Here is a 26,431-nt window from a genome sequence, read left to right on the forward strand (position 1 = left end):
ATTAATCTTTCCAGAACTGATTTCATTTGCAATTTCAAGATTATGATTGTAGAATGTAAATTTATTACTTTAAAAAAAAGAGAGAAGTGATTATAAAAGACATAGATAAAAAAGACAGTTCTTTATCTGTTGGCTTGTTTCGCTCAGTACTAATGAAATAAATAGCTGACTAACCCTGGAATAAAAACAAACAGTACAAAGATGGTTGCAAGAATAAAAAAAAAAAGTGAAATGAGAGCTAGGAGGGCAATTAACTAAAATCAGCCCTTTTAATGCACAGCGCACATGGATCCTGTGTCTAAGAGTAGGACCAGACGGGCCTGTTTGTTGGAGGGAGGCTGAGCACCCCTTTGAGGCGATGCTGTTGCTCCACTGGCGTTTAAAGATAATACGAAATATACTCGGGTACTGCTGATCTTGCTCCACCCCCAGCTCTCAGTTTTATGCTCTTAAATGTTAATCACTAAAAAAGCCATTTTCGGACTGTTTAATATTGATGACCCAAATAACAGATTAGCTTAAAGAAATACATATTTATAAGATGTATTCTTCTTTTCTTTTTTAGCAGAAATTAGTCACTAAATTGGTCTTCTTTAAAATATATCACTTCTTACAATTAGTATCTACATCTTCCCTGCATTCAGAAAATTATTTTGGGTGCTGGGACACATAACAATTTAAAAGTAAGCATTATTCAATTATGCTAGTTAAAAACAATAATGACAGGGTTGGATTTTTGTTTTATTTGGTTTTCAATATCCAGGGGAAAATAAACCATCTAACCTATGAAATGTTGCTATTTACATAACTCCTCTCCCACACCGAAATGATCCATTTCTTAAAAATATCAATTTAATTTTCTCCATTTTAAAACTTGACTCTTGAATCCAGGCAAATACAATTAGCACATGCATTTTATTAAGTATATTTAAGTGTCAAATGCCTATTTATGGAAAGACCACTAATGATAACTTAGGCTCAACTAAAAATGAATGTCAATAAATGGTTCTATAAGCACGTATGCTTATAATAGATGCAATAGCATCTCTGAATAAATATTAACATGTAAAACTGCTATTTATCATGTCAACGCAATCAATAGAGACCATATTTCTGGACTAGAAATGCATCAGTAATCTTTCTGCATTTGCTCAAAATCACAAAGCAAAAATGCAAGCGCTGTCACAAGACATTTATTGTATTCAATTGGATCCAAACTAGCTGCTGAGGAAAAGGCAATTTAAGCTTGTGCAACAAAATAAGCTATGTATATATGAATAAATTATTTTTACCATGATTCCTTTCTATTTACTCTACCTGCCTAAGATGCTGAATTTCCAATAAGAGACTTCTACAGCTTAGTGGAGTGGGGTCTGGTAGACTTCTGAGTCACCTTCCCACTCCAGACACTACCTGGGCCCTCCTCTGTCATGGAAGCTAATAAGCACTGCTGAGCATGACTAGATTAGTTCTTGACTCTTCATGGCCACAAACACTTCCATGAAGAAGGCAGGCTTCTTCCCTTGCACAGTCAACTTTTTACCTCTGGGATCCGTGATGACCTCCACCAGGCTTGTGCACCAGTACCCTTTCAGTACAAAGTCACTGCCCTCTGCAATAGCGATGTAGTTAGTGCATGCATGCAGCTTATCATACTGACACGCTTAGAAACTCATACAGAACCGTGTTGTTTAGAAATAAAGGAATTCGGAAAGGCCATGTCCATGTACACTGGGCTCTCTCCCTTCCCTCCCTTTCCCTTCCTCCCTCCCCCCTCTCCATTTCTGTCTCTGTGTCTCTCTTGCTGTGTTAATCTCAGTCTCTGTGTGTGTGTGTCTCTCTCAGTCTCTCCAGATTGCATTCTACACTGAGAAATCGTCATGTCTTCATCTTTCTCCCGCATTGCTCAAAACACCGCCACACTAGCCCAGACACCATACCATCCCCTAGGGGTAGACGGGCATAATGGTGAGCTTTGTTGCTTAATTGTAAAGCTTCGAGGTCACTTTTATTTATTTTATTTTATTTTTTTAAGTTTTAAAAACTTTTAATTTTTTTACAATTTTATTCAATTTATATCCCAATTGTAGCCCCCTTCCTCATCTCCTCCTGGTTCTACCCTCTCTCCCTCTTCCTCCCCAATATCCCTCCCCTAGTCCAGTGGAAGGAGTCCTCCTCGACTACCATCTGACCCTAGCCTATCAAGTCTTATCAGGACTGCGTGGTTCTTCTTCCTCTTTGGCCTAGCAAGGCTGACCAGTGTGGGGCAGGGGGGAGGCAAGGAGGTGATCAAAGAGCAGGCAACATGTCAGAGACATGTTGTCCCTGTTCCCTTTCTGAAGACTGACTATGCAGCAGGATATAACATCCAACACCAGAGACAAACAGATGGCAAAGGTCAGTGTGAAAACACAATCAACAAAAGTCAAAGCATTGTAGCCAGAGTCCTCCCTCTTGATTAGTTTCTTTAGGTGTACAGATTTTAGTAGGTTTATCCTATATTATATGTCTATATGAGTGAGTATATACCGTGTGCATCTTTCTGCTTCTGGGACAGCTCACTCAGGATGATCTTTTCCAGATCCCACCATTTACCTGCAAATTTCATGATTTCCTTGCTTTTTATTGCTGAGTAATATTCCATTGTGTAGATATACCACAATTTGTGCATCCATTCCTCCACTGAGGGGCATCTGGGCTGTTTCCAGCCTCTGGCTATTATAAATAAGGCTGCTACAAACATGGTTGAGCAAATGTCCTTATTGTGTACTTGAGACTCTTTTGGGTATATGCCTAGGAGAGGTATAGCTGGATCTTGAGGAAGCGCTATTCTTAGTTGTCTGAGAAAGCGCCAGATTGCTTTCCAGAGTGGTTGTACAAGTTTACATTCCCACCAGCAGTGGAGGAGGGTTCCCCTTTCTCCACAACCTCTCCAGCATGTGTTGTCTCTTGAGTTTTTGATCTTAGCCCATTCTGATGGGTGTAACGTGAAATCTTAGGGTCATTTTAATTTTCATTTCCCTGATGGCTAATGAGGTTGAACATTTAGGCAAAGAGGATGGACATCAGAAGGAGAAAAGAGGGAACAAGTCAGGAGCCTGACACAGAGGACCTCTGAAAGGCTCTGCCCTGCAGACTATCAATGCAGATGCTGAGACTTATGGGCAACCTTTGGGCAGAGCGCAGGGAATCTTATGAAAGAAGTGGGAAACAGTAAGATCTGGAGAGGACAGGAACTCCACAAGGAGAGCAACAGAACCAAAAAATCTGAGCACAGGGGTTTTTCCTGAGACTGATATTCCAATCAAGGACTATGCATGGAGATAACCTAAACCCCTGCACAGATGTAGCCCATGGCAGTTCAGTATCCAAGTGGGTTCCATTGTAATAGGAACAGGGTCTGTCTCTGACATGAACTGATTGGCCTGCTCTTTAATTACCTCCCCCTGAGGGGGAATCAGCATTACCAGGCTACAGAAGAAAACACTGGAAGCCACTCCTGATGAGACCTAATTGACTAGGATAGGAAGGAAGGAAAAGAAGACCTCCCCTATCAGTGGACTTGGGGAGGAGCATGAATGCAGAGGGTGGAAGAAGGGAGAGATTGGGATGGGAGAAGGGAGGGAACCACAGGGGGGATACATAGTGAATAAAGTGTAATTAATAAAGAATAAGAAAAAAAAAAGTCAAAGGAATATGGCATCCCCAGAACCTAGTTACCCAAAGGCAAGCAGCCGTGGATACCCTAACACAACTTTGGGGTCATTTTTAAACTAGTACATAATGACATGCTTTTCTTTGCTCAGGGTGCCTTTGAGATAATTTTCATAGAGGCATGCCATTGTTAAACATCTGTTGGGTGGCCGATTTCTCAGAAGAATGAAACACACTCTTTAGAACTTAAATAAAAGAAATAAACAAGAACAATAGCATTAAATTCCTGATAGACAACATAATAAGAAAACCTTCTTACACAGGTTTTAAACTGTGATTTACTGGGCATTTATAATATCATTCTGAATATTACATTACGAATTCAGAGCAGGTGTTTAAGGCTATTTTCCTACACGATTCGATGTTGACTTTGTCTCTCTGCATAACTGAAGCTTTGCTTAAGATCTTCTGATAGCAGAAACGGAAGCTGTGGAGCCACAGCTCAATAATAAGGTGAGTGGAAAAACAGTTGGTTTCCGTCTCTCTCAACTGCTTTCCTTGATGTGTTCCAGTCAAAAAGAAAAAGAGAGAGTGTGCATTGCACCAACAACCAGAGTAGAGGATAAGCACGCCTTGCTGTTTTACACTCCCTAGCGGCACAAATGTTCCACTTTTGAAAAGTTTTCAAGTACTCTAATTTTTTTTTTTTTTTACTGTTCCTCTAAGACCATAACTTGCAAGCCAAGACTATGTGAACTCATAAAGCTACATGGTCCAATGAAATTGTTTCAACCACTAACATGGCAATTTTTTTTTTTAATCTGCATGATTACTTTTTGTCAGATGCCATTGAATGGCATCTTCACCTGCTCCTCAGAGAAGCTGACTGGGCTTCAGGGTCAAGAGCCAAGGTGCAGAGAAAATGTCTGAAGCACCTGTGGAGGAGGGGAGGGGAGTCGGGGCAGGCTTTGGAAGGATCCGCATTTTGTCCTGACACTTGACCTCAGCCCTTGGGCTCAGTGACACAGAGGGGCCCTCGTGCTGCGTTTTGGGATGGAGAGGATTCTCGAACAGCAGCTTTCAGAGTAGAATCCACCGTGGGATGAACTGTGCTCTGGGAGGTTACGCTGAGGAGGATGGGCATGAGCATCTTCGCTGGAGGATTCCCCGCTCCTGAGTGGCATGAAGGGCTCCAGGCCCACACATGCCACTTGCTCTTCTAGTCCCATGGTGTCCCCGGACTGTAGGGAGAACTAATGCTGACCCAGGGTGGACTCAGTCTGCTGAGCCTGACACTGTGGACACAAATGCACTGGCTTTTAAAACTGTTTAAATAATGCGCACATTACTAACTCCCTTCTTATTAAAAAAGACACTGAACTACGGGGTACAGCCAATAATACTACTGTAACTGCTAAGGGCTGAGAAGAAAATTGTACTTTTATTGCCTTTTACATAACTGTAATTTTTTTTTAAAGATCATCATGTTTTGTTTGCTCAGAGTTAATTCAACTAGATAATTTAACTTACTAAAACAGTTCCGAAGACTCCTGAAACTTTTTATATTGTTAAATCTTGCAGTGCCTGAAACCACTGTTATGAAGTTGTTTTGCTGCCTTAATATAGTTTGATAATTCACACTTTATACATTTTTTTAGGTAAATCCTGATTAATTTTCTCAGCAGGGTGCCATTCTTTGCTTATTTTAATAGCAAGCACACATTTGCTTGTCCCAATGTTAAGAATTTGGGCCTCTCACTTCTTCACATTGAGAGGTCTTTACAGGAGCTGGAAACTAGCAGATGACGACTAGCTGCTGCAATATTTTCAGAGTTCTGCATTTCCAATATGCCCGTTTAAGAGGTTTGTTAGTCTCCAGCTCTAAAGCTGAATTATTAGCAAACAAGTAAGTGGAACAACAACAAAAAAGTCCACAACCTCGATCTTATCAAAATAATTATGAACCTTAATGTCCCAGTAGGCACAAAGAGAGGGAGAATGTGGCCCAGAATGAATATGGTAATGGAAACAGACACAAGTAGGACAGCCGCTCGGCTTTTCACAGTAGACACAAACTGCTGTTGAAACTACAAGACAATGAACGAACAACTGCCCAGCCAAAAATGAAATTTTACTTTGTGTCTCCACTGGTAAAGTGTTTACAGTATAACAGAAACAAATGTTCATTTCATAGGCGCCTTTTCCCACAGGTACACCACTACTTAGAATACGTGAGGGTATGGCCACATCAAATGCAGCAAGACTGTGCTTAATGTGTGTGGCTTTCTCTTTTTAGAATCACTGCGTGTTCTTACCTTACTCAACAGCTGGCTCATTTAATATGCCTTGCAGTTCGGTTATTTAACATTTAGGAGACTGACCTGCTATATAAAAGAAGCCTTTCTTCTCATAAAACTTGGCTGTATCTCTGTAATGACTCTTCTTTCTTTAAATCCAATTGATAAGCAGTAAACATAAAATAACTGAAGACTGAATAGTAGGTACTGTTTGAGAAAATAGTAAGCAGATGAGCACATGGATATTTACTTCATCATGAGTCATTTCTGTAATGGTCATTTTTCACCCCAGCTTGGAAGGTTGTAGAGGCTGAGCTTCCCTAATCTGAAAATCCAAACTCAAAATACTCTAAAATCCAAAATGTCTGGAGCTTTAACATGAAACAAGTGGGAATTTTACAGCAGGAAACTTTATTTCACACATAAAATTATGAAAACTATTATAAAAATTTAGCTCTCCATGTAAGGAATATCCAAAATATTAGTGAATTTCATGTTTAAATTTGGGTCCCATGCCTAAGATAGCTCATGTTTATGCAATATTACAAGATCTGAAGACACTCAGGCATCTAAAATACTCCTAATCCCAAAGCATTTGGATAATGGATACTCAAGTTAGCTTAGGAATTTTAAACAGGTGGTTTAAGGACTACCAACTGCTGACTTTGTTTCAGTAACTGTAAGCTGGCCTTCCACTGAAGCTTTTATTTTATATTTTTAAAGTTTTATTTTGTTTTTAATTATGTGTGTGGGTGTGTGTATGAGCACACATGTCCTTAGAGGCCAGAGGCAGGAAATCCGCTGGAGGTGCAGTTACAGGTGATCATAAGCCACCTGATTTTAGTGCTAGCAACTGAACTCAAGTCCTGTGGGAGAGCAGCTAACGCTCTGAACTACTGAGCACCCTCTCCAGCCTTCTGAGTTTGCTTTCTAAAAAGGACACACTGCTTTCTTTGTAATGTGAAAACTGCTGGTCCATGGAGTAACTCAAGGACCTTCGCAATTGGGAACAAAACCATTTTCATTTCGTTTGAGATAAACTGAACTATTTGTCATTGCCATGACTGTTTGTCCCTACTGAGACACACCTTCCCACCGAGAAGGCTTCTTTTTATCCTCTCTGTGGATTCAAAACTTAATTCTGTTTTCTAGACCTGGCTGGAAGCTAGTGTTTCCCATGACCGCAACTATACTGCCCTAAGTAAATGTACAGTTCTCTTCAAATCCCCCAATGCCAAGTCCTGCAGGAAAAGGCATTCACCGCTGACATCTGAAAAGCCCCTTGTTTTACCTTCGGGTGTCACACCCCAGGTTCCCCGTTACGCACAAGCATTGAACTCATTACCAACTCACTTTAAAACTGCCAGGCCAGGATTTAAGTTATAACCATTTAAAAGGAAGCCATTCTTTTTACTAAAAAGGATAAAATTGTAAAGTATAATATATCCAAGAAATATAACATCAGAAAATGTATCTAAAACTTTCTGATGGAGAGATAACCCTTTCTGGCCATTTTTATCTATTATGAAAAATATTTCATGAAATCAACTATGATTCCCCAAGTACTGTTGGAGGATAAGGCAGCGGGGAGGGGGGTGAAGAGAGAAATTGAGTAAAAAAGATTCTTTGGTAGCTGATAAACACCATGGCTATTGTCCCTGAAAACACTGCCATCTGTTGTCAGAAAGAAAAGGTCACTTGTTAAATTTTGCTAGGCAACAGGTTTTCCACAAATGAAGAAAAAAAAATATCTGACAGTTTTTCTTAACTGAGCAGGTCATCTTCGGGGGAGAGGGGTCACCACGGAGAATAGAATTGGAAACGTGTCCATGTTTCAAACGAGCTCTCCCAGACAAAGTGACTCTGAGTGTGTACACCTCTGAAAAATCGCCATGTACTGGTATATGCTGCTTAAATTCAAATATATGCAAAAAGCCAACATTATGATCAAAATTCCAACCATCACAGCTGTGTTAATATTATCTTTTTATTAACTTTTCTTAAAAGTTTCCATTAAATTTTATGGTGTGATAAATGACATAATATTACCTTGCGGATTCATCATTAAAAGGTAAAGGAGAAAAATCACCCAAATCATCCTGCAGCCCATCAATAGCAAAGGAGTTTTAAAATTCCGTATGTAGCATATTATTTTCTGTTATAGAAATACATGCTCCTTATGAAGGGATCGCTATGGAATCCATTTGTCAGTTACCATACTCTGAGGTTTCCATATTTTTAATTAGGAAATTTTAAGTTGCATCCGGCTTAAATGAAGAAGCCATCATTATATCAATTTAGAGTCTTTAAATTAGGCTGAATATTTTGGCTGTTACTTAGAAACTCCAAGCAAACAGCAAACAGAGCCGAGCTGAAGGTGATCGAGTTATGAGGTTCATCAGTCTCTTCCCAGTCTTTAAACGCCCTGATTCTCATTTCGACCACCCAGAACTCTATCATTGGTGGAGACAGGATCTATATAGAAGGTTTGAGGGATACTGTGGTAGAGTTTAGGTGCCCTGTTTGCACACTACAATTCTGCAAGGCCCCTTCTAAAGCTCAATCTCAAATAAAGACACACGGAGGCTGTATCTTCACATTATCTGGGTACAGTGGACTTGGGCATGGTGGTAGAGTGGCCTTTCTTTAAAGAATTTGTGCCCCAGAAATTGTGTTGTAAACTTGTGGATGAAGACAGACGTCATACATGATGCCTAAATGGAAGGAGATCATGAAAATGGGATTTAAAAGCCCTGTGATCCACAATGACTCATGAAGTAGAAACAGAAAGCCAAGCACCTAGGCCCTGAAGAGAAAAAGCCCGAATACAACATGTGAGCCAGGCTCAGCTTGTGAGGCTTGGGAATGAGACCTCGACTACCCGGTCAGAGGAGAAAGATGAAAACAAAATGACCACCAGAGCTCACACTTGCATGGAGTCAACCAAACAGCTACCAAGATGGGCCAAGACTTTGTGACCACCTCGTGAAAATTTCACAGGTGACAGAGACTTTCACTCCGCATTGCTTTCCTTGTGCTGGAGACTGAAGTCAGGGCCCCACACAGGTGAGGCAAGCATTCTGCCACGGAGTTACATGCCCTGCCGTTCTGAAGCTCGTGCCAACATTCGCCAACCGGTTTAAAGATACCAGCCTGCTGAGAAGGTGAAAGTCCTTGTGAAATTTCGGAGCCTGTAGCTAACCGAGCTAGTGTGTGCTCATTGTATACTGCTGAGGATAACTCAAGAGTGTGGTCTAGTGGTCAGCGTCCTACCTGTGCCCGTTGCCGTGGCATGTAAACCTGACCCAGGGCCACACACAGGTCTGCCACATTCTCATGAACTGGGAAAATACTTGGATGTATTAATTTTGTTGCAAACCATTTTAAAGATCCTCCCTGATGCTGGTTTTCAATTGTAAGAAAACACGTGTTAAGAGTCTCGGGCTCTTTGCAATTTCTAAGGACACTATTGTTTTTCATAGCAAAAAATGTTTAATGGTTACAATGTCCTAACTTGAGATTTAGTTTTCAAGGGCAGGCTCCTGTGATCCCATCATCCAGGAGACTGAGGGAGGATGATCATGTGTACAAGGTCAGCTTGGGTTATATTTTGAGCTCAAGGCCAGCCTGAGATATGATATACAGTGAGACTGTTTCAAAAAGCAAGCACACACACACACACACACACACACACACACACACGCACAAAAGACTTATTTTCTAGTCTTGGAGTTTACTGCTAACTGCTAATTCAACTTACTAGCTTTGGGAGGTAAAATACAGTCATTTAAATTCTTTTGATCTTGATATTTCCATCCATAGGATGGAAACCATATTAATTCTACCACGTTGCATTGATGCACCAAATAAATAGGTTTTTGTTCCTCCAACCAAGCTTCCTCTGAAAGGGATTATGACTACTCTGTTGGCCAGAGTAAGCTTTGAGAAACAAAATGAAGCAGACAAAACCCATGGATTCTACATGTTGAGAAACAGGAAAAGTAGACGGGTATGTTCAAGTTGGATGTAAGGAGGTTTAGTTTTCACTAGGATCAAGTGCATGCTTGGGCTGAGAGTGGAGCTCAAGGACGAAGTACTTGCCTTGTGTATGAAAGGTTCTAGGTGCAGATCCTCAGCATAGACTATACATAAAAGAAAAAAAAAGTTGTGTTCGGGAGTGAAAACACCTCACTGTGAAGTCCTCTCAGAGGAGCAGCTGCTCTGAGTCTTTTCTGCTGCCTGCCTCACCACAGCTGATGACAGACCGCCTGGAGGAAGGACACACAGCTCTCCCTCAGTGTGGCCCCACTTATTTGGTTTTTGGTTTGTTTGTGTGTTTTAGTTTGTTTTGTGGGGTTTTTGTTTTGTTTTGTTTTGTTTTTTGGCCAATAAGTTTACTGTCTTTATGAAAAAAAAAATCTTCACAGAAAATTACTTTAGCTCTCAGCAGCCCGTTCCTGAGCTGTGAGGAAGATTGCCTTCTTTGCGAGCCGATCTTTCTTCTGGGCAAAGGACACTTTGGGATGGTTCCACCTCTTCCCCTTCACTTCTCTCGTGAGCGTCTTCTCATAGACTGGATTCTCTCAGATAGCAGCATGTGCTTTCTTGAGCATCTCCTCCATCATGTCTGGAGTTATGATGTTTTTTATGTGCTGAGAGAACTGTTTGGCATATGCATCTTCATCTTCCTCCATTAGCACACGTGGTCTGCGACATTCTGACCTGTGATGTGTTTCCGATGTATGTCTGCACGGAACTCCTTGCTTTCAGAGTCATAACCAGGGAATTGTTTGGTACTATGCGGGATAGACAAGCCTCCATCCACAGCTCCTTTCAGGCCCCCCACCCAACCACCCCCCAAAAAAACCTTTACTGCCAGTTGTAGTTCGGTCAAGACCTGCATCCAAATAGCAAGTGAAGGCTGACCATCAATACTTTCCACATCGTATTTGTCTCCAGTCACCTCTGCTTGGCCTTCGTAGATCTTGTCCATGTCAAACCTACTGAGAAGCCTGCGGGCTAGCAGCAGGCCAGTATAATTGGCTGTAGCATAACTTTCACACCGTATTCTTTGCAGTTCTTGTGCGTATGCTGCGAAGACGATCATGCCCTCTTCTATACGAGCATACGCAATCTGGCTGACGATGTCTTTCTCTCTCAGTCACACGGACTATCATCCTATATTTGGGTGTGTTGTACTTATTTTTGTCCTAGATCTCCAGTTGTTTCCGAGCACAGCAGTCAGTTTTAGCCTCTCACTGCCTTCTAAATCCCGCTTGGTATCTCTTAAGGGAGGCCTTGTTCTTGACAACTTTCCTGAACTCCATCCTGCAGAACAGACACCTGCAACCGAGGCTCCTCACAGACCGTGTCTACGCTTGTTAACACAGATCCCGGGAAGCATGCAGCATGTGCCTATTGGCCTGGAGAGGCAAGTCTGAAAGCCGACTTTCACTTATAGCCTAGAAAGCTCAGGAATTCTGAAGCATCTTAGCTATGCTAAAAAGATGTATTTCTCAATGCAGTACACTTCATTAAGAAGCTTATTGATTTTTTTTTTTTTTTTTTTTTTTTTGGTGAACAAGGATTTTATTTTATTTTGTTTTATTTGGTTGGAGCATTCATGGGTTTAAGCTGGGATGGGGTGTTAGTTTCCAGAGCCATTGCTCGCCTAGCATTGTAGTAAATGGCCCCACATCTCTTTGCTATTGCAGACGTTCTTAGAAGTAAGGATTTTAAAACAGGTTTTCAGGAGCCCGCAAACTTGCCAGGCTGTCACATTTTTGTGGTCTACTAATGAATGGCCCAACAGTAGTGGCCAGCAGGGTTCTATAATCTGCTGTTTCTAAATGCAGTAGTGTAAGAAACCTAACCAACATAGCCAGATTGCATAGGCACATGACTGTCAGGGCACCTGAGTTTTCTCAATTCTGGCTGCTACCTTAAAAAAAAAAACAAACTAATTTATGTGTGTTGATCCCTTAAAACAGGAAAAAAAAATAAACTTGGAGTCTAGAGAAACAGAAGTGTTAGTGTCCCATACAATTTGGAGCAGTGCGTCCAATTATCTACTTTGTTTTCAAAATAAAAATGTAAGTACATAAAAATTCCGAAGCTAGTTCAATTTGGCAAAATGGGACTATTCAATAGAATGCTGAAGTGACTTAAAAACCTCTCTCAGAAAAAAACTGAAAGTAGCTACCAGAATTCTTCTAGGCTTAAGAAAGTTTGTCACTGGCCTTACCACAGAGTCCTTTAACTTCTGAAATGGCACAGAAACATGGGCCACAGTACACCTTCTTTCTCTGATGCTTTTTGCCAGTCCTCAGGTTTAAATCCAAGCCTCATACACACTACAAAGGCATTCTGCCACTGAACTTCACCCCTAAGTGTTTAAAAATATTCTTTGATATAAGAATATTGTTTCTATAGGAGAAAGTCAAGCAATATAACTTTTACTGATAATTCAGAAAATTTTAATAGGCCTATAGAGCGAAAAAATAAGACCCAGGCTCTGCCTGGATGGGCCTTTATAGTTTAGTCTGGACACATCAGTCACAATATACATTTATGAGACTCACATTCTGCCCAAATTGTGAGTTAGTCACCTTTAAGTGTAAAAGCCTTGATTCCATGCTATTCTCATTAGTGATATTCATTATCGTGTGTGTGTGTGTGTGTGTGTGTGTGTGTGTGTGTGTGTGTGTGTGAAAATGCTTGTATAATAAAAAAGAACCAAGGGAGTTCAGCCTCAGTAGCTGCCCATTTAGTTCAGTTCTGCAGACATTCTCTAAGCACATGTCCTGCCCTTGGTATGAGACTAGGTCCAATCTCTCCCACAAAAAGTTGCAAAGTCACATTCCTAGCAGGGTAGCTCAGAAGGCCTTCCTATGGACCCCAACCATCAAGCCTCTGATTCTGATCCACTCTTGCCATTGTAACCCTAAAGATGGACCCTGTAAAGCACCCAATCCAATTTTTCTTGATAGTGAGTCTCCAGTAGATTTCCTGTGTGTCTCTGCCTGGTTCACAGGGTTCTTCCTCTTCTAGTAGACTTCTCCATGAGGACAGAGGACCCACACCTTCAAGCTCAGTTTCCCCAACAGGTCCTTCCCCAGGGAAGGACGTTCACTTCCTGTGCCCACTTCTCCCTTCATCCACACCAGGGTGACGGCACTCACCACAACTCTGTCGAGGTATGTTTTAAGAGTGAAAAAAAGAACAATAATAAAGGAAAGACTCTACACACCACCCTCACCCATTGAAGTCTTTCAACAGCATTGATTTCACATGATTTTAACTGTTTGTTCATCCAACAGCCTCATATGCCTCCATACTGTCCATTCTGGAGTGGGAAGTGGTAAAGGCGTCACTGTCAAGCCTGATGACTTGAGTTCAATCTTTTCTGTCATCCACATGGAAACTAACGTTTTTGAGTTGTCCTCTGACCCCCACACTCACCTTGATGTGCATTTACACACAAACTCACACACACACACTCACACACACTCACATACACACACTCACACACACTCTTTCTCTCTCACACACACGAAGGAAAGAAAATGAAAAAAAAAAAAAGGATACTGTCCATGTACACAGTGCAGTTTGATACAGAGACCATGACTCATTTCTCCTTCATATTTTTCTTTACATAGGGTCTCCGGGTTGGTCTCCTATTTCCAAGCTCAAGTAATCCTCAAGCCTTAGCTTCTGAAGGCACCAAGACTGCAAGAATACGCCGTCATAACTAATTAAGACAATGTATGACTGTCACGTGATGGTGTACCTGCAGGTTGACAGCTGACAAATCTTTTTTTGAGATAAAGTTTCTCTGTGCAACAGAGCCCTGACTGTCCTGGGCTCACTTTGTAGACCAGGCTGGCCTTGAACTCACAGAGATCCACCTGCCTCTGCCTCCCAAGTGCTGGGTGCCACCACACCCGGCTATGATGAAAAACATTAAAGGACATATTTTATAGATCATCAAGTCCAGCACTAATGAGAAAAGTACATGAGAACACCTGTGGAAGAGCGAAACTTAGCAAGTGCCTTAGTCCCTGAAGTGCTTCTGAACTACATGTGCACACTTGACAGTGACATTCTGGAGACTCCGAAAGGAGGGCTTTCCATCTGATAAGTGAGCTACTTTTCTTTAGCAGTCTGGGTTTGGATAAGAAAGCTTACAAGATCTAGAATCCACCAGTGAGAAACGCTATTAACAGCACTTGCCATCTGAGTGACATTCAGGTACCTACCATGCCTAAGACAGAGATCGGATCACTTCACTTATCAAAGTTTCAAGTTACAGAAAAGAAATAATGCTTTACTCAAGTTCCAAAGAAAAACTGTGGCTTCTGCCTCTGTTTCCTTAAGAGCATCAGATATTTGGATACAAAATTTCCATGTGAGCATTCAAAAATTTAATGTGGTTACGGAATGCCTATAAACCAATAACCAGCGCGCGCGCGCGCACACACACACACACACACACACACACACACACACACACATTTGTGCTTTGAACAAAGGTGGATGTGGGGCATGCTTGGGGGCCAGACTGGAAAGAGAAGGAGGAGGCATGCAGAATACTTTCATGATTAGAAAATTATGGGACTAGTCCCCTGTTCGCAGCTTTTATTTGTGGTCTCATCAAAACGCAAACTTTCTCAGAAGCAGTTTTGGTGTGATCTCCTAGCAAAACACTTCTGGCTTATGACTGATTGACTGTTCAAGGAAGTACAGACATCTTGTCCTAGACCCCTGAATACGTTAGTAAAACACTACATTACTTAGGAGGGGGAGCTCCAAATATCATATCTACATACACAATGTCTGGTAGGGAGAAATAGCTATATCTAAGAGGCCTTAGAATTACAGACCGTGAAATCATCCTCGATTACACTTCACTCAAAAGCTGTCATCTTTGCAGTCTATAGTCTTTGTTTTTGTGCCAGGCACATGACCTCCATCATTATGTAACATGAGCAAGTTGGGCTTTTTAAATTTTCAGTGACTTAAAGATGATGTAAGATACAGGAATGTTTAAAAGCAGCTTGATTTTTTTTGTTTGTTTGACAACATCAACTATGTTGGGTCTGAGCACCCTTTCTAAAACATTCTTGATTTCTTGCATAAATGTATCTTTTCACGTTCCCTCTCATCATTAAGCCAATTATGAAGGAATTATTACCTTTGCTCTATCTGATTTTTATGGACTTTACTAAAATTATCTCATCATTCACAATGCACTCATGAGATTACTCTATGGCCCAGAAGTGCACAAAAGATATTTCTGGGATACACCCATCAGCCTTTTGAGGAATTACCCATACATATACAATCCTCATCAGGACATGAATAGAGACTTCTATGCATTTAAGTGTGATAATTGATCCTGTATTGCAAAACTGTGAGCCCCTTCTCTTTGTTCACGTGGTGATATTCAGCTAGATGTGGGGAGCTTCATATTTCACTGCAATCCCATGTGAATTATGAAGCGTCAACCCCCCATTTCACATCTTACAACTATATGTTCAAAGCAAGACATATTTGAAATCTTTTGAAGCATGGCTTCATAAATAGATAATATACTTCCCATTAGAACTAACTATATGGACTTGTGCTTTTTACGAGATTTTATTTGTATAAACATCAATAGGCATCCCATAATAAGTAACTCCTCTTCATACTGCTAATCAAAATAATTTTGTTTTTGTTATTGTTAAATCAATTAGGCCTAAATTATAATTTCCCCATAAAATAGTTTTAAATATGTTTCTAACTACGCTGGGTATCTATTTCCAACTTTTAACTTAAAACTGATGGCTACAATGATGATTACAAAAGTTAATTGCTCTTTGTTTAATGCCATAATTCAGTTTTTGTTGTTGTTGTTGTTTTCTTTTGTAAAAGGCTTGGAAAATACATTTTGTTTCTTCTTGGGAACAAAAAAAAATGGATTGCTTAAAACCAAATATGTATCAAAGGCAGTTCAGGTTGCTTCAGCAAATGAATAGTACTGGGGGACTGAGTATACCCATACATGCACATCTATATATCATGTGCAGCATGAAATGGATTTATTATGTATAAATAATCCATGGGCACTTTTTGAAACAATGTCAAAGGTGCACATCAATCTAAAAATGCGTTCAGATCAGTGACTTCATCTGGCCGCAACAGTCCAAAACCAAAAAAATCTAAAAGAACCTTGCCTGGGAGCACAGCCTGCTGCATCTTTCAAAGCTACGCTGGAAAAACAGCAGTTTCTGCTCCACCAAAGTTTATAAGTAGTCAACTTTAGAAATATCTACTAACCCTAAAATAGCTTTTAAAACTAATTTTTATCATTGCCATCATTTTCTGCTTGATCAGTTAGCAGCTTGAAAAATCTTGAGATTCATGAAGTTATAAAATTGTGAATTGAGGTTTTAGGAATTTTACTTTGTTTTCATCAGCATAAGATAGATAATTGCTCATGAGGGAGCAGAAATGTTTCCTAACTAAAGTACTTTCCCCTGGAGGGGACCATGCTGTCATTTGTTTTTATTTCCAAAATGAAAACAAATAGAGCTTCAGTTCCTGCAGAAAAGAATGACTTCAGCCTATTTCTTTTCCCACAACTCTCATATATTCATTTTTGGTTAGATGGAATATAGCTCCAGTCCCCGCCCTCCCCCTCACCTCCATGACTTCCATTGCTGCAAAATGTATTCACTTGCTGTACAGTAATTAACAGCTCTTGACTGGAAAACTGCCAGCATGTACAACGTGACACTCTTCCTTTGAACACTAACAAAGTGCATAAGTAATTTATGTTGGATTAAATATCCCTAACAGGGACCCTTAAGTAACCCAATCACTTTAAACAGGCTCCACATGCATGCTCCTGAGCAGTGAAAATGTCAGACAGTGATAACCCACTAATAGCACAATTCTAACTATATTCCAGCCATTAGCATTTTATGACATCAATCCTCATTAAACCTGGCAAGGAAAAAGATACTAATGTTTCCCAATTTTACAGCCAAGGTGGAGAGAAATAGAGAAAATGTAGACAGGTGCTGTCTCCCAAAAAGGATTAACATTTTTAAAAATGTGGTAGCAATTTTCTGTTAGTACCTTTGTTTGCATTGAAAGAGAGACAACAAAGAGGTAATGGCTACAAGGACCTCGATGGAATCCAGCCAAGAGTGAAAGAAAAGACTGGTATTTCAGCCATTGTGCACGCTGCTAAAGCACTGTGCCAACTCATCTTCCAACCCATTATATGAAATTTAATTTAACCTGCTATGCAATTAATTCAGATGTTCAGCCTATTTTTCTCATGGCAGAATCCCTCACACAATGCCTTATTTAAATATTAATCAGTCCTCTTTCAATTAGGACTAATTTGCTTCACAGGGTTTCTCTCATCTTCTGATTGCAGGAAAATGGAGGTAACTTGCAACGTTTGAGGATAATTAACATGGTATTTTTATAATACTGATACATCAAATGGGACCTTAATGAACCCCGCTGATTCCATTTAGTAAAGCATGCCTCAAAGTTATAATCAAGAGGGAAGCCATTGCCATCTGTTTAAAATACGAAGGAGCACAATTTAAACACAGAATGCTTATTTCTCTAAACTGTCTATTGGAAAGGTCTGCAAAAGTCATTTTTCTAGGCAAACTAATTGTACAGTATTTTAATTTGAACCTTTTATTGCACATATACAAAACAGTGACATCTTAAGATGCAGGGGCCCTATTTAATTAAATGTTGACCACCACAGAAATAAGTAATGTTTGTTAACGTTACTTGTTAAAAGCCTGCTGCACAGTTACTGCTGGAGGAGCGGCAGTGTGCGTTCACAAGCTGTACACTTCCATCGGCTCTAACAGTCCGCAGCCTTTCCTTTAACATTTGACAAACTTTTCTCAACAATGGCCACCGGCATTCTGTGAAGTGGAGACACAGCGCGTGTTCTTCGCTTCTCACGTCACAAGGTAAACAGGTGAGTGTTTACACATGGCCGGTTGTTGTCACGGTGTTCCATCTGCTTTAAGGCAGGTTGAAGGTCAGTGTTTTAGGCTTTGCACTGTTGTTCTGGAGTTCCTTGGTAACATCCAGGATCGTGAGGCTATTGGCTCCCAAAGTCATTATCAAAGCACTCAACAGGCCCCAATGGTAATAAAAGATGATCAATAACAGATTGCTTCTTTACAATGTTGACACTGGCCACAAGGATTTCCTCTGTTAACATGTGGAAAGGTAGGTAATACCTGTATGTGTTCAACGTGTGAATCCTGCTCTTTTCCTCATTGTTCTTTTTGTCCCCAAACAGAAATTTCTTAGATCAGAATCTCAGCAACAACAGTTATCAGTTAAATGTGTATGGCGTATATTCACGCTATACAAGATCTACTGGTGGTTCTCTAATTATGGGCTACCCTAGGGGATATAACACATCGCAGTTAAGCATGGCAGATAAGCAGGAGGGCCAACAAATACAAGGAGAAAAGAAAAAAAAAAAAACAGCAATCCCCCACCATGGTGTTTGCCAAGATTGGAAAATGAAGATAAGGATGAGGTATTACAGAAAAAACAAAAACCCATAACTGAAGTTACGGTAGTTCACCAGTCTTAGCAGTAAAGAGAAGCCAAATGTTCTGTTTCTTTGACTCTGCAACCTCGATGTCAGGTTCCAGAAGCTTACCGTCCCAGCGTATGCACAGCAGGGTTCATGACTCACCCAGACCAAACACCTCTACCATTAGGTATTACAATAAGCTTCTTTTGCTCGTTCATCCCACACCCCAGGGCATGCCCTGTTACAGGCGTTGTCTGTGCACTTAGGAATTGCTGAACACAGAAAAGACAGGCCCCTGATCTCAAGGACCTTAAACTCTAGTGGGGGAGAACTATTGATTCAAATAGTGAGCAGTATGTGGGGTACGTTCCAATTACACAGATTCAAAAGAAAGTAAAAAGTTGGGGTAAGGTTGGGCTTCAAACAGGGAAAGGCTCAGAAATGGAGAGTCAAAGAAGGCCTCTCTGAAGAAATGACCCATTCAAAATGTAAAGTCAAGAAGCGAACCTCAAGGAAAACTGCGCTGGGGATGGGGAGACTGCAGTCTTGAGGTTGGATGAAGCAAGCTGGTGAATGTGGAAAACATGAAAAGGGAGCACATAAATAAGCCAGATGGAGGAAAAAACAACAACAACAACAAAACAAAGGGTGAGAGATTGGAGAAATAGCTGAGGGCTACAAAATTCACAGGCTCAAGAACAAGTTGATTTCCCCACTCAGTGCAAGGAAACTGAGGCCTGAAAGTCAGCCAGCAATTTCATCTTTTCTTTCAAGCAGAGAAGGGATAAGAGAGGATCAAGGAAGAAGTCGCTTCTACTTGGGAAGCTCCTGCAGCGAGCAAGGCAGGCTGTGCTCCTGGCTAGCTGGGCAGAGGAAAGAAGGTCCAAGGTCCGTCAGATATGGCCTTGAAGGCTTGGGAGAGGTGCCAGGGGTCTTACAAGGATTCTTAAGCAGCTGAGGGTGTTTGAGCAAAGAGCAAGTCACAAGAAAAATCTAGAATTTTGTTAGGATTCCTTCAAGTTGTTCTGTGGAGATGAGGCTAAAATCAAATCTCTTAAAAATAATACTGTTTTAAAACCATATTAACTGTCTATTTTATGTTATGGTAAGTTATTTGTGGCATAGTAACTATATCTAATGACTCCATGAATGACATTAGAGGGCAAAAGAGAGAAGAGGCCTGATGGATGGAGGTCTGGGAGTGGGTGGAGAACCAATGATTACTAGATGGAAGAAAGGGATCCCTGTTTGTGAGATCTGACCATGGTTACTTCCTTAAAGTTTCACTAACAGTATTTGCAGGTAGAACCTAGGAACTTTTGGGTTCTGATAGTCTTAATTTTCCTGTTTTGGTTCCCAATTAGCCCCACCCTTCTCTATAGTAGTAAAAGCTGACATATAAAATTCCTTACTGAGAGTGAGGATTAATTTGAAGTTCACCAAAATTTTGTAACTACTAATCCCAACTTCACAAATTAAGAAAGTATGATTTAGAGCAGTAATAATTCATCATGGCAACTGCCCCTAAGCCAGTCCTCCTGACAGTTCAAGGTTTTGGCTGAGGCTTTGGCTACTCCAAATTTTCTTGTCATCCTATCTTTCCTTACAAAGCACCAGAGGACCTATAACCCAAAAGTCTTTGTCACTTTTTCCATGAGACCCTTGAGGGAAGGCATCATATTTGATTTGTCCTTCATTATTAGGCTAGTGGTCCTAAAACCCATTAAGTACCCAGGAAAATGAACTTAGTAGAAATTAATTCTGGTGTTACCATTGGCTGGCAGGAGAAAGAATGAGAGCTATTGATTAATGGATTCAGAGTTTAGCTTGGGATGATGATATTCTGCTGTAGGTAGACGGTAGCGATGTCTGCACAATAATGTGTGCATGTAATGACACTCAACTGGACATTTAAAATGGTTCAGATGGTGAGTGTTATTTTATGTGCATGTGATCATAACATGCCTAAACACCACTAGTCTAAGTTAGAAATAACCACTTGGGCTTTAGTCAGGCATGAACATAAATGTCTGCCAAGGGGAGAAGTAATAATTACTTATCCAACATCTTAATCGTGCCAGTAGAGGAAAACTATTTATGACTATGACAGAGCCAAAACTATACGTGTACAAGTAATCTGTGTAGCCTCTGAAGCAGCAGCTCTCAACCTTTGGATGGTGGCCCCTTTGGGGGTTGCACAAAGCTTTCACAGGGATGGTCTAAGAACTTCATAAAACGGTTATTTACATTACGGTTCATAACAGTAGCAAAAAAACAAAACACAGTTATGAGGTAACAATGAAAATGATTTTATGGCTGGGGGTCACCACAACATGAGGAGCAGCATTAGGTTGGGGAACACTGCCGTAGGGGAATCTGTTGGGCAGGATACAAGAAGAGCAGGGTAGGGTTATACTTAGCCTCTAACAGACTAGGTTGGCAGAGATTTCTTGTCACCTGTAAACACCTCTTGCCCTCTCAGAAGAAAGCTTCTGGGCATCATAGAGAAACAAGCAGAAAGAAAATCTACAAAATTTGAAAGCAGTCAAGAGTTTAACTCATGCAAGGACCATGTGTAAATGAACGTTATGGGGATGCGCGAATGCCACGATGCTGTCCCTTTCTGAGTGACAGAGGCTGACTTCTCACAGATGCTTCCTGTAATGCCCATTACTTCTTCAAGCTCTCCCATCCAATTACTTATCCCTCAGAGCCGAAGAGATGGTATCTCCTCACAGTTTAAAGACAGAATGGCTGCCAACAGGCCAAAGCGATCATTAATAAGTTAACTGTTACCAGATAAGATTGAAATCTAGGCCAGTCCTATTTTAAAGTAATCTCTACTACAATTACTAATACTAACTGCTGCCAAAATGCAAACTGACTCAAGAGCAAGGTGAGGCTTGTAGGTCCACTCTCATCCAACTAGAGTTCATGGTTGATACCTGTCCCCTTCCCTGCCCCTTCCCTCCTCTACCTTCTCATCCTTAAGCCAGAGCAACACAGAAGGTTAGACTGCCTTACAAATGAAACTGTATTTTTTTTTTTTTTTACAATACCCCACCCATTAAGAACAAAACCTCCCAGGCTCAGTCTGAATCATCATCTAAGAGCACAAGACTGTTGTTTAGCATGAGACACAAAAAACAAAAACACAAAGCTCTCTGCACCCTCAGTGTAAGCAAATCTAAAGATGACTTTATAGCCAGAATCCACCAACACTCTCATCCCACTCTCCATTTGAACCATGACAGCATGAGAAGAAAATGAAAAGCGAGAAGAAAAGATGATAGAATACACACATAGCTTTCATGCACTGGGTACCTCTTAGAGGGCTGTAGGGCAGACCCTGTTCATCCAACCCTCCCCTCCATGTCTCCTAAGGTAAGAACAATCATTATCCCCCTTCTGTAGGTGAGCAAGGTTATGCACAAAGCTGAAGATCAGTGAAGTCGCTCAAGAGTGTGGCAAGGGTCCTGGAATGGCCATAATCCTTCCATGTCCCCAGCAGGAGTCACAGCAGGCAGCAGTGACATTTCTTCCATGCCAATAACTTAACGGCAGCCACTCTCTCTAACAGTCTACTCTACTGCTAAAGAATTTAAATATTTGCCCAACTAATGAGTCTTTAAAATTTCAGAATGCTAAAAGATATATACACCACAATGCCACTCCTCATAGATTTAGTTACCCAAACAGACCACAGTTCTTAAAGAGTCTCTATCACAATATATTGCTATACTTGTCCTGTTTTCCATTGTTACTGTAAATATCTTACTGCCCCTAAGATATAGATTAATCTTTAATATAAGAGTACATAAAAAACAGTTGTACATGTGGGATTCAGCACTGTCTGTTTAGCCTATGGTTTCAGGCATTTACCTGAGGTCTTGGAACATATCTCCTATAGATGATGGGAGACTACTGTGCCATGAAAACCACATTCTGGGGCTCAGGAGAGGATGACTCAATAAATATAGTACTTGCCCGAAAGCCTAAAGATGGAAGTTTGAATGCCCAGCACCAACTCAAAAGGCAGGCAAGCGGAGTGGTTGCTTGTCATGCTAGTATTTGGATGGCAGAAACAGGGATTCCCCATGCAAGCTGCTTAACTAAACTAGCCACAGAATTGGTAAACTACAACAGAATTGGTAAATCAGCAAAGGACACTGCCTCAACAAAAAAGGAGAAAGTAATCCAATATCAACCTCTGGTCTTCACACATATCAGCATATCAACACATCAGCACACATACATGTACCTATTTGCCTGCCAACATATGTAAATGCATGTCCAACACACACGCGTGTGTGACACACGCACACACACATACACACACTCCTGTCTATACCTTCTGGAATGCCAACCTGTATGGACACTGTCCCTGGTGTCTTTACCTCCCATTTATGAATGTTAATTAAGCCCAGGCCTTGCTTAAATGAAATAATATTATGGAATGTTCTCTACCTGTCACTCTCCTGGGACACTTCCTTTTGCTCTGTCTGCTATAGAAACTAACAGTTTAGTATTATCCATAACAGTGTGAGCCCATACACTCCATCTAATAAAAGGACAGATTTGTACTGCTAAAAAGCCTAAACGTGTATACAGCTGGAACCAACCATTTAATATGAATTACGGTGACTTCAGTAAAACAGTGATTCCTGGGTTATGTCCATTCCTATTTTTTTTATTTGCCTAGGCAAATAAACAAGAGCCATGCACTCCACAGCTGACATATAATGCCTCAGAGCCTACAGACAGTCACTTGCTTTTTCCCCCCACTTATTCATTTACTCAATAATACAATGTTTAGTGAAAAATGTGGCCTACAGAGGTTGTGGAGTCCTGTTATTGGAGAGTATAAACTTTGATATGACCTGAAATATTTCTTTTGTGATCTTCCACGATGACAGTGTGACTAGTGCTCATAGCAACAAGAGTGAAGAAAAGATGGCTGTTCAACAGGAGGCTAAGGACAGCTGAGCCACAGGAACATCATGTGCAGCCATCCAGCCATCCGGCACAGCTCCTGCTGTTTGCTGCGACTTTCTCAGGCATTGTCACAACACCCTTAGGCTGTGCTGCAGTTTGGTTCTTAGGTGTCTCCCAAAGGCCCATCCTAGACACTTGGTCCTGGCTTAAAACAATATGTAAGTAGTCTTGGATGATTGATCCCAGCTTACCTAAATGGGGAAGTTGGGGGGGGACTTTAAAAGGTGGGGCAGAGTGGGAAATCTGAGGGTCAGTAATGGGCTCCCAGAAGATGCTGTGAGTTCCTAGCCCCTTCTTCTTGCTCTTTTGCTACCTGCACAGGAAGGAATTAATTTTGTTGTACCACACATGCAACTGTGATGTGCTGCCTTGATCCAGGCATGAAGGAATTGGGCCAAGTGACTGTGATCTGTGAGAGCCCAAATAACCTTTGCTCTGCCAGTTGGCTTTCTCATGGCTTTGTTGTAATAATGGAAACCTGCTAGTGCAGGGGTTGTTATTATGCATACTTCAGAGAGAAACAGTTAGCCCAGGGAGGCAAAAACTCAGTCATGCAACTTGCCTTGGCCACAGCTGGCAAGAGTTCAAGCTGCCCTTCTGTTTGCAGCACTGGCTTTATATTTACCCATATCAGTCATAATCAGAATGTTCTGGAAGCTAGAGAAACAGAACACAGGTCAGAACTGGGTGAAGTGAGGACTTAGGATAGTTGCTATGAACAGGTGCTCTTTGGGTGAAACTTTATGTGTAAATCAGCCATTTAGTGAAAGGGTTGTAGTCCAGCATGTTCCAAAGAGGGAGCAGACACAGAAAGACAGAACCAAATGGCTGTGTCCTATGAGGAAGTTAATAAAACAATGGCCTGCACATGGATATTGACTGCTGGTCATTGGAAAGAGGTGGAGGGTGGGGCTGGACTTTAAGGTTGGCTTTGATCAGATCCTGCTGGCAAGTCACACTGAACCACAGCGACATGCACAGTTGACTAAAAAAAAAAAAGTAAGAAAAAAAATTATTCAAACGTGGTTTTTAAAATGCCAAGTGAAAAGAATGAAGAGTTTGTTTTTAGTTTTGCCTGGGTTATCCTCCTGCCCTTTCCAAATACAGAGAAGCCTTTGGGAGGACGAGATGGATCACCCACAGAAGGCCAGGATCACAACTTACAAGACAAGAAGATGGACCCCAGGTGCCCTTCCCAAGCCCTCACCCCACTGTCACTCCAAAAAGAGGTTTAAAAACAGTCATCATCTGTGACTGGGTGTAGCCCAGGGAAAGAAGCCCTGAGTTCAATCCCTCACAAACCAGAAAAGGTGATTTCTAACTAGCAAGTGAGAGCTCATTACAGGATGAGGTGCCTGATGAGAAGTACCCATAGCTGACCACACAGGCTCTGCCATCCCAGACGAGAAAATCCTGACAGCTTGTTTTCATTAAAGCTTTCAAAATACTAAAGCTTCAGGGACTGAGGACATCACTTAGGGGCAGGGAGGCCCCAGGTTTGACCTTCAGCACTGACAAAGTTAAATTTTACTCGGCCATACACATCCATGTTGAGCACATCATTTTGCTGAAGATCTTAATCCCCTTTGATGTCCTGTGACTGTTCTGTGTGCAAGGTAAGACTTTCTGAACATCCAGGTGAATGAAAGAAATGTCAGTAAAACTAATAAGGCAGTTAAACAACAAAGTTAGATTTTATTTTGTTCTGTTTAATCATTAAAAATGTGTTCTCACTCCCCAAGTTATGTTCTAACCTCTGCATACACACACACACATAATAAAATATAATAAAATTTTAAGCAAAAATACATTTAACATTTAGTGTGTTATTTGCTTCAGCTATCTCCTCTCCTGCATAGAGCTGAGTTATCAATGCTTTTTTCACAAACCATCTGAGGCTTGGAGGTAATAGTATCATTTCAAAACAATGGTATCCATTTTAGACAGATCATGAGACTTAATTTTCCTCCCTTTGATAAGGGAGAAGCCATAGTGTCATTGAAAGTTAAGATTATACTGGTTCAGTGACATTGTATTAGAATATAAAATATGGGGGAGGCTTGGTTCAGGCAGCATTGACCTTGGCCTGTTAGAGACTGAAGAAAACAGGTCCTCCAAAGGTGTCAGCGCTTTTTATCTTCTAAACTCTCAGACTGGCAGGGACTCTGGAGACAGGATGCTCTGTTCTCCAACTACTAGCCTCCTTTCCCTCTCCCACACCACCGGCTTGTCCTTTTGTGGGTAGTTTTGACTTGTTATATTTATTTTTTTACGTATTTCCCCTTTGGTTGACTCTACTAGGAGGCTAAAACAGAGATGACTGGTAAAATGGAATCCACAAAAGACAGCACCTTGGCTGCCCTGTTGCCAGAGACCCTGTGCTCCTGAACCTGCCTGGAGTCTTAGGCAAGAACACTGACATTCACTAGTGACATGCTTTTTTCCTTGATCAAATGACAGTTGGGTTAAAGGACCTCTGACCTCCCTTCCAAGATTCAGAATTAAAGCAATATTCTCCAAATACCCAGAACTCACTTAAGAACTGCAGTGATTTGTAACCTACATAATGTCAAATCGCATCAGTCATTCATCAGAGGACTTATCTAAAATGTGTGAGCAAGCCTGATTAAGCAAACCATGTCAGGCTCAGCCAACCTGAATCAAATGATTGGATATGAATTTGCGGCAACGGTATTGTTCTTGTGCCTGTTATGACTGAAAGGAACGATTATCAAATATTTTCCAAATTGTCTCCTAATGAATCTCAAAGACTGTTCATGTAATGCAAAGAGCCACTGTCACACGTTTTCCACTCCTCAGCACAGCTGGCTTTGGATTTCCTGTTTGCCACGAGTGCCAGTACTCCCTGCTTGATGAGGAAGATGCATAGGCTGAAGAAATACAGGTT

General features: G+C 41.0%; 1 protein-coding gene and 1 pseudogene across 1 annotated transcript in view; both read right to left on the reverse strand.

Annotated features, from left to right (window-relative positions):
* The window catches only part of Tox (thymocyte selection associated high mobility group box), a 312,314-nt gene that overhangs the window by 210,802 nt on the left and 75,081 nt on the right, over window positions 1-26,431 (reverse strand). The window lies entirely within an intron of this gene.
* LOC129673507 (60S ribosomal protein L5-like) lies at window positions 10,388-11,445 on the reverse strand (annotated as a pseudogene).

Source organism: Psammomys obesus, unplaced genomic scaffold (genome assembly GCF_907164565.1).
Source record: "Psammomys obesus unplaced genomic scaffold, mPsaObe1.curated_primary_1811, whole genome shotgun sequence".
Classification (NCBI taxonomy): domain Eukaryota; kingdom Metazoa; phylum Chordata; class Mammalia; order Rodentia; family Muridae; genus Psammomys; species Psammomys obesus.